This window comes from Anser brachyrhynchus (assembly GCF_964034855.1).
Source record: "Anser brachyrhynchus genome assembly, chromosome: 7".
In the NCBI taxonomy this organism is placed as follows: Eukaryota; Metazoa; Chordata; class Aves; order Anseriformes; family Anatidae; genus Anser; species Anser brachyrhynchus.
In genome coordinates this window covers 15444089-15459850 of record NC_137701.1, presented here as the reverse complement: position 1 = coordinate 15459850, position 15762 = coordinate 15444089, and the positions used below count along the sequence as shown (strand labels likewise).

General features: G+C 46.6%; 1 protein-coding gene and 1 long non-coding RNA gene across 2 annotated transcripts in view; one reads left to right on the top strand and one right to left on the bottom strand.

Moving 5' to 3' along the window:
• Nucleotides 1-15762, top strand: part of PARD3B (par-3 family cell polarity regulator beta) — a 538356-nt gene that overhangs the window by 77330 nt on the left and 445264 nt on the right. Inside the window, exon 3 of the mRNA XM_080600336.1 lies at nucleotides 14951-15051. The gene's annotated coding sequence lies outside the window, so the exon portion shown is untranslated. The remainder of the gene's footprint in view (nucleotides 1-14950; nucleotides 15052-15762) is intronic.
• LOC308198311 lies at nucleotides 929-14752 on the bottom strand. Its single transcript, XR_013953816.1, has 3 exons — nucleotides 7593-14752; nucleotides 3489-4267; nucleotides 929-1559 (listed from the first exon to the last, which is right to left on the bottom strand). It is a non-coding gene; the product is annotated as an uncharacterized lncRNA (long non-coding RNA).

The window sequence follows — 15762 nt, the reverse complement described above, 5'->3', positions numbered from 1 at the left end:
AACTGTTCAAATGTTAAAGTCCATGGAGAGGTCCAAGGGCTGTCAGCTGAGGCTAGACACATTTGGATGAAAGATATGATGCATTTATTTTTAACAGGGAGGGTTAAATCTTTAGGTCAAGCTATCTAGGGATGTAGTATGTTCTCCACTAGCTGCAGTCTTTTAATCAAGACTAGGTGTCTTTGTAAAAGACATGATCATCGCTCAAACAGAAGTTACAGGTTCAACACAGAAATTCCTGGATGAAATTCTGTGGCCTGTTAGGCTAAATGATCATAATGAACCTTCCCTGGCCTTTCACTCTACTAATCTGTGAAAAATGAACAGAGGATTGATAGGCAACCAGGAGCTATGCAGTTTGGATCGTGGAAAGCAAGGACAAGAAGATTAAATTTGGTCAAAAGGTACAAAGAAGTTATGGAGGAGCTTGTCAGTGCAGTAGGCAGAGAGCTGGGTTTGGTCATGGCAAATCGGGGCACACGGGAGGCAGGCTTGGGAGAGCCTGGGAAGCTCAGAGAGAGCAAGAGAGAGCAAAGGAGACATATCTGATGCAAATGTCAGAGACGGCGCGATGGGGAGACAGGCAGAAAATACACCCCCAGCAAAGGAAGTGTCACTGCCGACCTAGGGGACTAGGCTGGAGTGCGATGTGCCAGTTCTGACAGGGAAGGGAGGAGAGAGAGATCTGGGAAGAAGGGTGAGGTGAGACGGCCTGCGGGGAGTGTGCAGAGACAGAAAGTCTGGGTGCTGAGGAGGAGGAGGGAGGCGGCAGGAGAGAAGGCCTTGAGATGGTTTTGCTTAGGACAGCTACAGAAGTCGGCAGAGCATGCGCTTCCATTCAGACAGCACACGCTTGACTTTTCTGGCAGGATTACCTGATGGCATTAAACCCATGCTACTGAGGAAAAATACAGGAAAAAGCGTTCACATGGTATAAAAGCAGTGCGTTCATTTTTAACCGCTCCATGACCAAAAATAAATTGTACAGTCATCCAACTCCAAAATACCAGATTGATGGCAGAATAGTTAGAACTCAGCAAGTTAGGTAATTTTGCACTGAATATAAATGAGACTTACAAGATAAATGACATTTAGTGACATTAATTAACTGATTAAATTAAACCTGATATTTTAATCAGAATTTGTTTATGCAAAGCTCTGGATAAAAAGAAATGGAGTTTAACCTAGTTACTTTTAAAATTCCAGTTACCATAACAACTTCTTGTGATATCAATTAAAGGTGGTCTTTCCTTTATAGTATTTTTAGAACTTGAGTTACCATAACAACAGAATGCTGCTTCGTTTGCAAAGAGTTAAAATATGTTGTTGTTCTTTAGGAAACAATCAAAATACAAGTGGGATGCCAGGAATTAATACCCCAGAATGGCTGCACAAACAGCATTTTTCAGACACCTCACTTGTGGCACGAGAGACTGATGGATCTTCTCCAGTGTGACAGGCTCAAGATGTTCCTTGGTTGCTCAAATCAGAAAGAGATTATTTATCAATTGGAGAAGAGCGGGGCTGTCAGGCACCAGAGGTATTATGAGCTGTCAGATCTGCAAGGAAAAAGGATGCAATAGCAAATAAATTCACCTGGCCCTCAAGTGCTTCCGGAGGGCCAGCAGGAGAGCTTCTCAGAGCCGAGGTGGTGACCCCGTGCCTTCTCCCCTGAGATCCCCGGTGGGGAAAGAAAAATGCTGGCAGATCTTTTCAAGGACTTTCTCTCCACTGTGCCGACCCCCCAGAGGTTAGTGCGAGCATCCTTCTATTCTACCTCCGGCTGCTCATCATCTCCTGTGAGGGGGTTTCCCGTGTGCAGGGGCAACACCTGCTGAAAGAAAGAGAACAGACTTGGTCTGAACTTCCTACAGAGAAGACTGGATGAAGTTAGTCTCTTGGCCCATCCCCACAAGAACCTCCATGAGACAAAAGCATGAGTAAGGTTACAAGCCAGATGAGTTGCACTGGTCAGGAAACACAAAGAACACCACAAATACATGCACTTGTGTATGTTCACCACAAAGCTAGCTAAGGGCTTACACCTCTATCGCTGTGGTCCCAAGCTTGACTTTAATGTAATGACTGCTCTGAATTACCTCCAGAGGGCAGAAAACAGTAACTAGGAAATAATGGCATGTCCTGAGCCTACACACTGCTGTTTGCTTGCACCTTCCCCTGGCCACTGTCAGCTGTTGGGGGGTGTCATCTGCAGGGTCTGTGCAGATGGAGCTTTCCTCTTTTTGCAGAGGTGGATCTTGGGGATCCCATTTACTTGTGTGTAGAGCAAGGGGCGGCCTCTGGACACCTAGAAAGCCTTGAATCTGCAAGGAAAGTGCCTTGCAGCAAACAGCGGCCCATGAAGCGTTGCAGCAAGATGATTCTTGCCTCATAGGCATTGCTATTCAGTGGAGGACACTGCAACACAAATGCAAGTTCCCTTACTTCACCTGGGGCTTCCAGTGGATATGTGGGCTCAAAGATGGTGCAGGCTGTTACCAAACCGGAAAACAGAGCCCAGTGTGTGAATGCACAGACTGCTGCCCCCTGAGTTGGACACTGATTGCAGAGGAAAAGGAGAATTGTACTGGATTTCTGCTACTGCCTTTTGAGGACAGGCTGAAGGGCAGCCATAGCCATCTTGTGTTGTTCTGCAGTGACCCTTTGTCCAGGCAAAGATGTGCAGGCAACAGCCTGAAAGGAGGAGAGGCAACCCTGCATTCCTCGTTTGATTGCTGCCCTCTTCCCTAATGAGGTTTTAAGAGGAAGAGGAGGAGGGCACACGGGAATTTGCATGTACTCATGTGTCTGGGGCTTATTTAATTAAAAGACAATATAAATGTCAGCTGCTGCAGGTTGCAGTCTGGATCACCTTCCGCCACCCCCATCTGCCCTCCTTCCTCCTGTCAAAGCAAATAGAAAAATAAGCTGGGGGATGGAGGGGATCGAAGGGCCAGCACTGCTGCAAAATGCCAGCTTGGCTGATTTCTTCTGGGCTGGCTATGAGGGGGCTCGAGGCTGAATCCTCCTCCCACCAGTGCCAAGTCAGAGTGCCTGCCTGTTGCAGACGTGACTTGGGGGCAGCCTCTTCACGAGGAAGCTTCCTCCTCCTAGCGGCAGCCACCTCGGGGCCGCCCCAGCTGCCCCTCACCACTGCTCTCACACAGTTGCCACCTCCTTGCGCCTGCTGGGGGTGGCATCTGTGAAGGCTCTTGGCCCGTTTAGGCCAAGATGGGCTGCCTCAGTAAAGGCCTTCACATGTGTTACACCGGGACCAGCTCATCTTCCCCACGTGGACGAAGACGTGCTCGCACAGAGCACACTTGGCGGAGCTTTGTGTGCGGGGCGTTGTCAGCGGGAAGAGGGCCCCAAGGAGCTGGGGCTGCGGTGGGGCCAGCCTGCTGCATGAACTCGCCCAGAGAGGTTGCCTCCAAGCTCCTGAGGGAACCCGAGTTTGTAAAAGGGCAGGAGGAAAGCTTCATATCCACCTCCTCGCTCCTGACATCGCCTTGTGTTAGCCCCCAGGCTGGGCCGTGCTGAACATATGACACTACCTGCGATTTTATTGCTTGAACAGAAACTGAAGAAATGTGTCATCTCAGGTTTCTTTTACCAGCGAGTTTTCCTTTCCATCAAGCCTGTGACCTGGGTAGCTTGTGCTGTGGGGAAGGTGCTGGGAGAAAGGCTGAGGGCAGGGTGTAAGTGCCAGAAGCAACTAGGTCGTGTCCCGGCACTCACCCAAGGTGCCTGGAGTCTCAGCTTGTGCCCTGTGATCCCAAGGCCCCCCTTTTTGTCCGAGTGCACTGCTTCTATTTGAATGGCATCCAGCCTGCCCGTGGCAGGCAGGGTTTGCATATGCTGGGGCTGGTGCACACTTTTCCTGGGCTCACGAGCAGTGGTTCAGAGCTAGCTGGCTGCAAGCAGGGCTTCCCTCTGTGGGGCTGAGCGTGCGGCCTGTGCCAAGTCCTTCCCCAGCCTCCACGCAGAGCTGGACACTCGGGGATCCTGGCTCCCGGCAGCTGAAGTCACTGGCAATGAGCATGGCAAATGTGGCTGTGGTAAATGGTTGAGGCTGTGCACAGAATAGCTGACTTTCTTGTTACGGTGCTGATAGCAATAGCACTGATAATGTTAATTTGTGTGAATCCCTCCTGTACAGGGTCTTGCAAGGTGCTAATCTCCGTAGTTTCTGTGTTTCTTTCCTTTTGCATCCTCTCACTGGCTCCAAGGAAAGCTGGCCGTATGGAGAGAGTGGATTGTTTTACTACTGCAAAAAGGAAAAGCACAAGAAGAGGAAAATAAATGTATTGACAAGTGAGACGAATAAATGTTCCTCTTGCCTGCACTATATAGAGGTGTTTGACATACCAAATTATGACATAACTGTAGGAGTAATGGTTGCAGCTGTTGCCTTTGTAAAATGATCTGCAATACCACATGCTAATAAGTAAGACAACATGTCTAAGTCATTTTATACAGTGCCAGAAGACTAATCCCATGCCATGCATGCACAGTGCCAAAAGTGGTCATATCACAGCAGTAGGATCAGTCCTGGAATAATCACATCCTTAGGAAAAAATCCTCTGTGTAATACAATGAAATCCCACTTAAACAAGTCAACCTTGTGAATCTATTAGAGCAGCATCCCCAGAGTACTGCTACCGTGGTGCGCTTCTAGCACAAAATGGAACGCTCGTGTGTGAAAATGAAGACAGGACCAGAATATTTACTCAGGTGAAAATAGGCTGCTTTTGGGAATCCTAGTGGGGAGAGAGACAGAAGATCTGCAATTGCCATAATGAGGATATTGAAACTTAAAAACATGTACACAGCCAACCTGTCAGCCCAGCTTTGCGCCCCTAATCCATATAGAACTCTCCTTCTCTTCTGCAGGAATCTTCTTTGAGCTAAGATGCAGGATCATCCCCCTAATCTAAAGAAGTTCAAGCCCTTGCTGCATTTTTCAATTCATACATTCATCCTGAATAGGAGCAGGATGTCAGAAAGTCCCGAGGCAGCTTTGCAAATCGCATCCTTTAGACCTACAAAGTCTGGATTGCTTTTTCCCCTGTGTAGGTTGCATTAGCTCTAAACACCACCTTTGAAAAAATACTTTTGACAACTTCTTTCTAAATATCACCACATGTATAAATCTGAGAAATACATGAAAGCTGCCTATTTATTGAATAATGAGACCAGCCTAGCTAATTCAGCTGTGCAATACAGACAGATGCGATTTTCCTAATACCTGGCGCTTAATAATTGCAGTATGTTAGGGCACATCTAAGCTTCCAAATCACAGCAGGTTTTTGTATATCCATGTAGAGCATTGTTCAAGTTTATCTATTCCTTGCTTTTCTTCCACAGAATGGTATTTATTACATCCATTTTCTGTCACAAAGCATAGGAGGAAGTTTATAAACAAGCCTGCAGCACGTTGGTCAGTCATCCTCAGGGTGTCTTAAACAGCTGCTGAGCTTTCCACTTCCAAGGAAAGCTGGGGATTTGAATTGGCTAGGGCCAGACCATTTGTGCGACTCCTCTGCTTTCCTTGGCAGGGGGAAAGCGTGACCTTGAATAAAGTTCCATTGGCAGGCAAGCATGCAGCCACCAGTACTTGGAGACCTGTCCTTTGCTCTGGCTGCTGCCAGCCTGTTGCATACCAGCTAGTGCTTGGTAGTTCTGCCTTGGGGCAGCAGCAATGAAAGAGGATATTGCCATCACAGTACTGCGCACTTACCGCCCATTCCTCTCCAGTTTCAGGCTGTGCAATCAACAGCGTGCCGTGGTGGAGGAGACACAGTTAGGAACTCTCAAATATCCTGGTACCTTAGACTGATGGCCCTAGCCTTTGTTTCCCTTCCCTCTGGTGCTCTTCAGTCCTGATCATCACAATACAAACTATACAGATCTGGACAGATCTCTGAGGCAGGTGCCTTAGTAGGTCTGGGCATTTTTCTGCCCTGAGTACAGCCTCTGTATCTATGACCTATCTGCGGGAATTTCATGGCAAATTCATTCCAATTCAGTGAACAGTTAGGGGACGAGTACAATTCTCTCTCTCTCTTTTTCCCCTGGTACGTTTGTTGGTCACCAGATCCTGTGAGCCTGTCCTAGGAGGTGCATACAGGGTATGAAGACGGGCGAGTCACGTTTCCAAGGAAAGGTGCATTCCCATGGAGTTTCTGCGCACAGTGTTTCCAGATAGGGTTTGATAACATCTTATAAAGCAACAGGTGATTCGGGACATAACATTTTGGTTTTTGACAGAAGATATTTTAACATGGAAGGGAGAATTGGCCAGTGGAAGGGAGAACGAGCCAACTGTAGCGTCCTGAGGCTGGGCTCCTGCAAGCTCAACAGAGAGAGGTTGGCCTCTTCTGGAAGAGGACCTGGGGCTGAGAGGAGCAGAGCCTCCCTGAGTCACCCGGGAGGTCTGAGCCTCTCCCAGCTGAGATCAGCTTTGCAAGAGCAAACCAGCCATGGTGAATGCCCTGGAGTTGTTCAGGCAAAGCTGTTCCCAGAAACTCCTTTCCTCTGCCTGGAGCTACTTTTCTAGGAGATTGGTGGGGTGATGAGCCACAGCCCTCCCATTACAAAGGGGATGGTGCTCCATATCACTAGATACTGTTTTGGATAAACAGCACCCTACCTATTACCACCACCTCTGCTGTAACAAGATGGTCCTTAAAGAAAAAAAAAAGACATTGATGGCATCTTAAACAGCCCCATTTATGAGGGATTATTATTCATGTTTGTGAAGCCAGAGCAACTGCTTCCCCTCACCACCCTTTCCTCTCCTCCTTGCTTATGCAAAAGCGAAGGAAGGTTCCCCGCCCAGGCAGACATGACATGTTTGCCCAGTGAGTCACACAAATTCTCTTCTGCCCAATCAGCTCCCGAATAATCTATACAGCTGTGTAGAGTATGGTGATTTCAGGCCTCTTGCTAGTCCTGCTGTAGAGATGATACTGCTATTCCAGAAATTCCCCCGAACAGATGGCCTCTGCAGACCAGAAGTCCTATAAATGCATTGGAAGTATGTTAATCGGTTTTGCATGCAGTAAATAGAATTTATTCAGGATGGAACATTTTGTGGTTTAGTCACTGAAAACAGCTTGAAATTATTTATTGGAGAAGATTTTTGTTTAGGGGCCAGAACAATGGCTGAGAAAGATTGGATCATTTTCCAAAGCGAATAAATCTGCCCATACGGATTTTTTTTCTTCCTATCCCTCTTTCCATCATTACTCATTTTTTCTGTCACTTTGTCCTGTTGTCTTGATTTACCATAGCTTTTCCCAAAGCAAATTTGCTAAGAGAATGTCAGCTAATTAATTATTGTTTCAGCATCATTTTTATTCTAGACCTTTGACCTCTTGGCAGCTCTGCAAAGCATTCTGATGCATTCCACATTTGCTTGGTAAATATTTCTTTCAGACAATAAATTGAGAAACAAGGGAATGAATGCATTGTCTTTAAAAAAATAGGGTAGAGGGGAGATAGGGAGATAGAAAGCACAGGCCAAAGTTGCTAATCAAATCAATGCATTAAGTCCCACGGAAAAATAGAGTGGCAGGTTCTGTACTTACTGCGTGGTAGAAAGGAACACGTCAAGAGATATTACTCTACTGGTTTTTATAATTCACTTTCTTCTATTGGCTTTTATTCCTCGATTCCCCATGTGAGTGCACACGCTCTCTCTGGAGCAGTGTCATTTATCTTTGCCCGGGTGAGGAGGGATCTTTCCTTGCTGTGCAGCGCTGCGAGGTAGGAGCAGCTGCCACTTGCCAGGAGATGCGTCCAGCACTTCCCTGGGAGGCGCGATCGGCATCCCTCTGCCCGCTGGCCTCCTGCTGCCTTCAGGCTTGGGACAGAGGGGGCAGTGCCAGCACAGGGCATGGGGGGAAACAGCTCTGCAGTCATGGCAATGCCAGGGCCAGGAAAGAGAGGGCAATCCAGCCACAGGCCTCCTCGGAGTCTCGGGACTATCCCCAGGTGGCTGAGCAGCGCTTTGTGTCCCTGACCCAGTTTAATAAGCGAGGCACCTCTCAAAGCCTCCAATGATCTGAATAAGGCACTGTACAATGGAGAGCGGGAGGCACCAAGTAGTGACATTGATGTCTGGCTGAATGCAGCCCTGCAGGCCGAGACCCAGTTTCTTTCTTAAACTGAATGTGTGCCTTGGCTGCATTTTACCAGATTCATGGCTTGGTGCCACTCCAGCTCTCCTCCAGCTGCTGTTCCTCTACCCATCCTCATACTGGCAAGCAGGTGTCTGGCCCTGTTCTGCCAGACCATCCCAGATCAGTGTGATAATTTCTTCAGAGGGAATTTTTATCCAGATTGATTAATTTGACCAGATCTGATTTCAGAAGCTCCTCAGAAATCTGGTGAGGCTGGGACCATCTAACTTGCCCATTTGCAGTAGGCCCTATGCCCTTGAGGTGTCTCCAGCACTCCCTGGAAAGCTGCAGGCATCTTCTGCTTTTATTTTTTTGCTGGAGACTGTGGAGGGGGGGAAGGACAAGAATGCAAAACAAGGTTTCACAAGCTGTGGTCGCAGTGGTCAGGCGGTAAGTGGAGAACAGTCCCTCAGCCAAAGCACAGGGCCCAGAGCCAAGCTTTCTGGATCCTTTTTGTCAGTTCTCCTACACATTTCCTGAAGGTCTTTGAAGAAATCATTTAAGCTAAATTGGTCATTTGCATCCAAAAGAACAACTAAAGTAGCTTGATTTTCAGAGGTGCTGAAAGCTTGCAGCTTCTGTTCGGAACAGAAAGGTTGTGTGTGCGTTTTTATCCGTCAGGCAGTGCCTGCCCTCTGAGCCCCAGTTCTTGTACAGTCTTCATCGCTCTTTGCCTTGCTTTCCACATCTGTAGACTGGGGAGAGCAACAGCTAACTCAGAGGGCTCAGAGAGAGTTAACTTGGTAATGTTTGCAAAGTGCTCTGAGATCTCAGATGGAAGGCACTATATAAATGCAAAGTATTATTTTATGAAGATCAGTTAGTAGCACTTCATCATTTCAAATGGCACCAATTATACACAATGTACAGTGATATATACGTTCTATTTTCATAAAGTGCTGCTGCGTTTGATTCAAACTTATTTGCAGTCTGGTAACTACACAGATATTAATAATGCCAGAAAGAAGAGAGTTTTGCATAGTTTATCATTTGTAAAATTATTTTTCCAAGCATTATTTCGTCTGCACTGAATGCCTGTGTGCTGGCCTGTGCGCAGCATACGTGTACTGTTCTGGTGACACAAAGCAGCTGTAAAGTCTTGTGCCTGCTTTGTGTCACCAAAGGAGGGGTGAAATAGCCAAAACATACTTGCCAGTGAATCTGGCTCTGGACATGTTCAGTCTGTAAATGGTGATAGGTGAGAATGTGTTATGTCCTTTTAAGCAGACTAATTCTTCCTTGAAGAAGTAACTAAAGCTTTCTGTAATACAAAGCCTCAACAGACACTTCAAATTAAGACCATGCATACAATCTCCTATCCATTTTCAGTATACAATAGCATAATTTACCCAGCTCCAATAAAAATTTCTAGGGATGCCACCCACCCCTCCCTCACACACACACAAAACAAACACTGTTCCTGTAGCTTTGCCAGGCCTTTCTTTTTCAGACTGTGCATATGGCATCACTAAAAAAAGCTACTAAATCATATGGCTAAACTCAGAAGCGACGTGCAGTTGTGTATGACCAACATTAATTTATCTGACAAAACACTAGAAGGCAAGCCATGAGTTTTCTTTCATCTCCATACCTCCACCTCTGTGAGCTGCATCTCTATTCCCCCATAGTACTCATAGCCTTTGCAGTTTTGGGGGAAGATTTACAGTATTTGGTGCTTTTTCTTTTTGTCCCTTAGCTGGCACACTGCAGAGAAAAGAACCTCAGGCATCATGGTTGTCGATGACAACTTGCAAACTTGAGCTAACGTGTCTCAGTGACTACTGAATGGACATAGGTAGGCCTCCCTAACCTGAATTTAATCACATAGACACATCTGGTAAGTTCTCCGCTCTTCTCACAGCCTTTAAAACAGGGCTGAACAGCACCTGGTGACAGGTGAACCAACCCTGCAAGTCACCTGTTGAATTGTCCCATGGTCAGGAGCCACTAGACCTACCCCCTTGCCTAAAAGAGCAGGGAGGTGTCCTGGATGGGCTCCAGGGAAGGGGACAAGTCCCACGACTCCATCACGTACCTCTCAATTCTTTGCTGGCCCAGCAGTGCCTGCTGGCTGGCCTCTACCTAGACCAGGGGTTCAGGTGACCTGGCACATTGTGGCTGTGCTCTCTTAGCCTCGCTGCAGGTGGGAGCTGCCCCTCAGTGGTCTAAAACCTGCATTTAGTGGTTGAACCACAGCACGGCCCTCTGCCCACTGGGGCTGCTGGCAGCACAGTGCGCCTGGGCCACGGGGAGTGGCTGTGGTCACGTTGGAGGAGGGAGGCGATGTGCCTGAGAGGGTCCCAGTGTCCTGCAAAGTCATGCACGGCTTTTGCAACGGGGCGCTGTGCCTGCTAGTGCAGGAGGCAGTGAGGAGATGATGATCATATGTCTCTGTTGGAAGTCTTTGACTCTGTGTTCTTAAGGAGGCAGACAGCAAGCACAGAGGGCATCGGCACCCTGCTGATTTGAATTTGCAGTTCGCTTGAGCTCAGTTTCAAAAAAGCCTTTCATTTGAGTACATAACATATCAACTAACTTCCCCACTACCTCACATGCGATTTAAGGAAAACCATTCACAGCTCTGCGGCCTCTCACAGTGGTCCAGACAGTCCTGGGCTTCAGAAAATATCGGAGAATATACAAAGCAATTATATTTTCAAATCAATTTATTTTCACCAGGTTCTCTCTTCATCTGAGAGCTGCACTGTTTGTGAGCGTGATCTATGTGAGGACAGCTGAATAATTTAAGTTATTGATGGAAGTGCATGTAGGATAAAGATTTTTGGTCTTCGCATTTTTTTATTGTCCGTATTTCACTCCACCCATGTCAGGGCAGAAGGTTTAGGTAATTTGATGGCAAGAAAATTGTTTTATTTATCTTATAGTTGAGAGTAAGACTCTTCTAACAATGTAACTACAAAAATAATCTCAGCAAAAGATCTAGAGGAGAAGGTTTTTATGCACAATTGCACAGCATGGGAATATGTTTGAATCACAGAACTAAAGGCTGTCTATTGACACAGAGAAGGAGAAGCGACATTCAAGGCGTAAAACAAGAGCAAATTGCACTGTGGCAGGCGCAGGCTGTGCATGAGAAGAGAGTGGGCTGTGGGTTGAGATGGACATATCTAAAAACCCAACAAATTTATTTGTGATCCCACTTCCAGGGGTAAATCTGCCATAGTTTCTGGGAATGGCACAGGCAGTTGCAGCTTTTCCAAAGAGGGTCACCTTGGCTTGCTCCAGGCTAAGGTGCCCGCGGTGCTGCTGGCCACCCGCACCCCCGCAGAAGCGGTGGCATTGTCCAAAGGGCGGGTGGCTGCCGTGGCATTTGGAGATGCTCAGCATCTTCTGATTCCTTGCTATAGAAAAAGGAGTCCCTAGCTCAGGTGTGAAATAATTTCAGTCCCCAAGTGCACAGGCATCTTTTTATGTCTTTTTTTTTTTTTTTTTTTAGTATGCATGTGCTGCATCTCTAAGCATTATAATCCAACAGTGTCTGAGCAAAAGTATTTCAGAAGGGGGAGGGAACAATGTGGAAGGTTCATTCTTCAGGGTTCAGGTTCATTCTTCCCCTCTGGTGACCCTAAGATATAACTCAGAGGTAGATAACAAACGTATAACCTTAGCTTAGATTTTAATGGGTATATTTCCACACAGAAAAATTCACCATGCCGAACAGTCACTTCCTTGAAAGAGGACCAGTGTGGAAAACTGGGATATTACAACACACAAAATAATGGAATAAAAACGCTTGTGCCGTGTTTGCTTGTTACACGCTTTGATCAAGCCAATCCTATTAGTGTGCTTCCAATCTTTTAATGAAGCTCCCGTGTGCAGAGTTTTAGCAGGAGGTACTTGATGCATTTCAAAACAGAGATCTTTTGCTGGGGCAGGGCTCAGAAGCAGAGGCCTTTCACACTGAATTAAAGCAGTAATTCCCATGGGAAATACAGAAGCAACAATTCATATTTTTCTCTCTACCTGGCGTTGGCTGTAAAAGGATGCAGCCACACAGGGTCAGCAGCAAACAGCTGCATCAGATCAAGATGTAAGGAGGCTCCAGCTGCTTGTGCCTGCCCTTCAGCTGGGGGTCAGCAACCAGGGAGCGGAGGACTGGAGTTTATGCAGAAAGACGTCATCTCCTGTTCCACTTCCATACTTACACCGCTAACGCTCTGCAAGCTCAGTTTGTCTGAATTCCACCCCCGCGTGAGTAATTTTGGCAGCACAGTTACAATAATTGGCTGGTGACTATGCAAAATAAGGGAAAACTCAACGGGCTTGAGGTGAAGATTTTTATCCAACCCTGATTTTTATCTGAAAAGCTGAATGTGGAAGTCAGAAGGGGCTATAAGCAGGCTGGGGTGCCAGGGTAGGTGCTTTGGCCTTTGCTTCCTCAACAGCCACGTGCAGCATCTTTAGCAGCCAGGTGGATGACCTGGCCAGAAATGTTCTTCTCTGTTCAGGTGAAAGCTTGGCTTAGAGGCTTAACTACTGAGTAAACAGGAACCAGAGGGAACAACTTCCTTATTTATTTAAAGCACCTGCAGGACTTAGAAACGAAATGAATCATGGCAAGCCATTTGGTGGACCGAGAACAGAATTAGAATGCACTCAGCTCGTTTCTCAGGCTTTTAATGCTTTTCTTCTTTAATTGGACTGACTGTGGTTTCACCTCATTTGAATAAAGCTTCGGATGTGTTTGGATTTATTCTAGCTTGAATGATGCAATGTGATATTCCTGGGATTCAGAGAGGACTGTGGGATTCTCATAGGTATTTTAAGCTGAATTTTAATGGGAAAGGTGACATGGATTGTCACACAAATGGAAATTGCCATGGCTACCAGCAGTGCTAATCCAGTGCCTTGACTGACTAATCCTGGCTTCATTGTGCTCAGTAAAGAACTAAGCAAAGATTTCTGCAGGTTGGTTGGTTTTCCAACTACGATACCAGCAGCTATCTAACCCGATACAGCTTGAGGAATTTGCATGGATAATGGGCATGGATTGAACAGCATCCCAGAAAGCTACTTTTATAAATAATGCCTTTTGAAGATCACTAACAGAGTGAAGCACAGGGCTAGCTCATCTGAGCTCTGGGATGAAATGGAGATCTTATGCTCTCCTCTTTCATACAAGAGCTCAGGGACTAGATCAACATACCAATTACTGCAGGAGGTATTGCATCTACTATCAAGTTAATGAAATTAAACAAGCCCCAGGAGTCAGCCGACATAACTCCTGATTTTGCTGCTTCATTAGTGGATCTTTTGTTCAGATCCTGCTCCCGTAGCTCCACGAGATCCAGAACTCAGGAGTTACCAGCCAAGGAGCCGTTTTGGAGATTTTGGAGAAGGTGCAGGTTCACCCTGAAATACAAGCAGCTGAAAGGCATTGCAGCTGCTCCCTCAGGTTACATGGCTAGGTCCTGGACAGTGCTCTGCGTGAGCAAGTGAAGAGAAGAAAATGATGAGCAGGGCAGGGAGCTCAGCAAGCAGCAATGAAACCACTGCTGTGCAGAGGCCAAAAAGCTCATCCTTAGCAGCAGGAGGGAGGCCAAAGCTGGGTCTGCAAGGCTCAGAAGTTCATTTGCATTCTGCCAGTCAACTTTCAAACTGGTGTTTCGTCAAGGAGACAGTGCCTGCAACTGTATTCCCCCAGACTCCAGGTTGTGAAAGAAGGCCAGAACAAGCCCTGTGTGCTCCCAGAGTCCCTCCAGGGCTGCAGGAAGGCTGTCGCAAAAGCGTTTGCCCAGTTGCCTTGGCCCTTTGTGCAGTGATTAATTTCACAAGGACCTTGAGACTACTTTAGTTTCAGCTCTTGCAGTTTTGCATACTGCTGAGCACTGGCTCTGTCAGAGATATCCTCTGCTCTCCCCACAGTCTCTCAATTTGTGTGATTTCCATTTCCCCCTTTCACTTTAAAGGACAGTACCCGTGCGTAGACTGCAGATGACCCGGAACATATCAACGTCACAGGCAGAGAGTGTTCCTACACAAAATAAAATCTTTGAGTGAGCTCGAAACACCATTCTGCAAAACACATTCCTTACCAAAGTGCTCCCTGCTTTGCCAGCCATTCCTCAAATAACCCTTCTTGCATAGCAGATGTGGAAAGCTGTTGAGGAATTGCACCGTATTCGGGAGCTCTCCAAATTCTGGCAAGATGTGAAGGGAAAATGAAATCCAAATGCTTCCTTCCCATTTCTGGTTCCTAATGGAGCCTTTTGCATGCTCTCTTGCCCCTTACCCCAAAGGCTGCTAATATTCTTCTCCTGAACAAGAGTGACCAGGTATCACAGCAACACACACAACACATTCTTTAAGTCTTCCGAAAAATGTAAATTAAGTGTGGGGATGAGTGATTACGATCCCCGTGTGCTGATTCCTCATTAACAGATGAAGGCTCTTCCCAGGTCCACAGAAAACCTGTTCTCTGTGGGACTCCTAAAACGTTGGCAAAAGTAATTAATGAAACTGTATGCTGTCGCAGTTTTTTAAACCCAGTCCAGCATGTTAATCTCAAAGTTATCTTTAACCCACACCAGCTTCCTCCATCCTCATGTATCTCTTCTGGCTGCTGCCATGGTGGTTGGAAAACAGTCTGGCTCCAACCTCAGCTGATTTGGGCTATTGCCATGTAGATGAATGTGAAGAGGTGCACTTGGAAGCCATCCTCATCTTTTTGCAAATGTCCAGCATTTCAATGCAGAAAAATAATGGTGTATTTAATTCATGTGCTTGTTTCTTTATTTTTCCAGAACATGAGGACAATGAAACTGTCCTGAGGCTATCTACACAAGTCATACAGGGATAGCAGGCCAGCAGACAGACACCTGAGCTACTGAAGTGACACTCAGAGGTAAGTGCTGAGCGTCTGTCCAGGTGCGGAGCTGACACAGGCTGCCTCTCTGTTCAACACATTTCTCAATGGCACTTTCATTCCTCTATATCCCTTTTTTGCTTGCCCGAGGAGAGCCATCTCTGTGCTCAACTCCTGTCAGAAAAGATGAGCTATACTGCTGATTATTTGCTGCTGGGAAAGTCATTCTAGTGAACTGTAAGAGAAATCATCTGCCCGGGAGTGCTGTCGACTGCAGAAATGCACAGATCTAAAATAAAGACCCCCACACACCTTGCTGGTTTGGGACTGTAGGTGATTTCAAAGGGGCTTAAGGGTGAGAGTTCCAGTACCCATGGAAGATAAATTAGAACTGGGTGCCTAATAGTGTTATACTTTATGAAACTCCCAGCCAGCATATGGAGTTCTGTGCTTTGTCAGAATTATGCCACCGATATACTTTAGTATGGACATGTGAAATACTCGACCATAGCTGCCCAGACTATCCCTCTTACCTACCTCCTGTGCAACTCCCCAGAATCTAATCAATCCCCAGGCCAGCCTGTGTGAGAAATGAGTAGACCGTCAAAGAAGACCTCTGTTGTTGCATCTGGATTGCAGTCAGTCTAATATGAAAGCCTGTTTTGCGGAATAGTGCTGTTTGGTCCTGCCTGTGAAATGCCACTTGTGGCATTGGCTCAATGAGAGGGGACTTGGATGAAACTTTAAACA